Source organism: Echinops telfairi, unplaced genomic scaffold, assembly GCF_000313985.2.
Source record: "Echinops telfairi isolate 266 unplaced genomic scaffold, ASM31398v2 ScPeMD7_7458;HRSCAF=8496, whole genome shotgun sequence".
Classification (NCBI taxonomy): Eukaryota; Metazoa; Chordata; class Mammalia; order Afrosoricida; family Tenrecidae; genus Echinops; species Echinops telfairi.
In genome coordinates this window covers 50,737-53,327 of record NW_022111358.1, presented here as the reverse complement: position 1 = coordinate 53,327, position 2,591 = coordinate 50,737, and positions in this window count along the sequence as shown.

Here is a 2,591-nt window from a genome sequence, read left to right as displayed (position 1 = left end):
TAAGTGACTATAAGCAGAACTGGTGGGTTAAGATGCATATGTTCCTTCCACTTCACTGGGTAATGCAAGAGCCCTCAAAACTGGGGATCTGTGGGGAAAGTGGAACAAATGTGAGGAATGCAACCACCCATACACACCAAAAAAAGAACAGGGAGCCCCAAGAAAGCTTGTATCATAATGGTATATGAATCACGCATACTGTACATGTGATTAACGTTACCTTTTATGGTGTTGGGACAATTACAGATTGGGGGAAAGGTTCAAAATACATACAAAACTCCTAATTATATTAAGTATTTGACCTTAAACTGAACATAAAATGATTAGAAAAATATCACTGACAATTATTTATACATCAGCCAGATTTTTTTTCTAAGTAAGATGCAAAAACAAAGAAGATGAACTATGTAAGATTAGCAAATTTGGCAAAAGATAGACACTATGAACCGGGTTGAAAGGGTAGTGACAAGTTGGAGATGATATTATATGTATATAGAAAGAGTTACTGTCTTAAAACTTGAAGAGTTTCTAACAATCATTAAAAAAAAGGAAGGCCACCAAGGACAGGGAATTTGTAAAGAAGAAATGCAGTAAAAAAATCTACAAAATCCTGCCCAGCAACACTGTCCAGAAAAAAATAAATAAAATTGAACAATAATCTGGAAAACTTCAACTGCCTAATTACTTAAGACACAGACACCTATCTTATAACACCCAATGAAATCAAGTGTATGAGGTAAAAAGTATTCTCTTACACTGCTGGTCAAGTTGTAAAGTGGAGCACCTTTTTTTTTTTTGGCAGATGGGGAAAAATACTTAGCAAATTTTAACTTTGCTTTCTTCAGCACCTGCACAAATTGCTTTTGTGGATTTAACAAATGAAACTAATTTCAGCTGTATGGCAAAATAGCCCAGTAAGGTAAGTGACAGTACAGAAGGTGACAGTATCGTTCAGCACTGTAAACAAAAACTCACGTCACATCAGCAGAGGTTTGGTTATTTGGTTATGGCTTACACAGACAATCTAATGCAATCTATAAATGGATACGATGTGTTTCTACACAATGACATGTAAAAGATTAGGCTATGGAATGTGGGGAGGAAAAAGGAGGCTACAGAACAGTAAGGTGTTCTGATCTATAGGGGTTCCATTCTACTTGGTACACTTCTGGTAGGTTCACCCATGGGGCTACTAACTACAAGGCCTGTAGTTCAATACCAAGGGAGAAATAAGGCTCTCTGTTCCCACAAAGACTTACCATCTTGAAAACTCCTAGGGGAAGTTCTGTTTTGTCCTACAGCCATGAGGCAGAATTGATTCAATGGGAGTGAGTTGGGGTTTGATCCTAGTTGGTACTCTGTATAGTTTGAAATTTTGAAAATATAATGTTACATTTCCATTTTTTTCAAGTAATAAAGCTATGAGCAGTTGGAAATAAAAAAAGAAGAGAGATTATCAAGAAAAAAGAAGACCCCAAATTGTTCAATCCTATGATCCAGGAGCATGGACAGAGAGGTAGGATTCAACATTATGGGTTATTCTCAGTAATGCTGAACTCAGTGGACCTGTTCCACTCCAGATATGATGCTAAGACAAAGGCAACCCACGGGGCTTGAGATGAAGACTCAGATGGGAGAAAGGACAGAGGCACATGGATCTTTGGAGGTGAACAATCAGCTCTGCTTGGCAGTGGTAGAGGGAATGATGTGCTAACTTTCAGGATAAGTGTCGTGGGACCATCTATCCATCCATGCTAGTAAAGGCAGAGAATATTGGAGGTACAAGAATCTTGATATCAGCTTCTGCCTTCTGTCAGACATCCATGGGAAAGCAAGCCTAGGGACAGTAAACACTAGTCCAAGGTCAAGAACATTGTGAACATCGAGAAGGGTGATGTGAGAATTATATCAAAGATATCTCCCACAGCTTTCTTGATCTTCAGAGGAAGTGTAATCTTTGTATTCATGAAATTTGTCTGGCAACTGGAAAAGATCAGGAAGAAGCCATCTTTTAATAGTCAAAACCCTGGATATTTTGGAGTTGTTACGAGAAAACTAGCACTCTTTTTCTGCCTTTCTCCACTGATTAAACAAACTCCCCAACTCTCGAGGGGCACCTTCTTTTTAGAGAAGCATGAAATGAATTCACTGTAGTTTTTTTTAGTCTTTTTAGCAAAACTGGTAAGATGAACGATTTTCCCTCGAGGGGGAGGGTGAACTACAGGATAACTGCATTAAGACGACTACAACTGGGTGTTGCTGGGCAACATGAAAGGGGAAACCCACATTGGTGAACTACATTGCATTGCTCTACTTCCTTCACCTAACCTTTCAGCAGTGCTGAGGCATCTTATCCATTCATTCCTTCCCCCCTCCCTCCAACACCTCTATCTTTTCTCTGAATTTCTTTTGACTGGAGTTCTTTCACTGTATCCATTTTTACATCTCTTCATGAGTTTCCCACTAGTGACATTGTGTTAACTCCAACTCATGGCAACCTCATAGGTTAACGAGTAGAACTGCTCCGTAGGGTTTTCTTGACAGTCATCTTCATGGAAGCAGATCGCCAGTCCTTTCTTCCAGAGAACCAT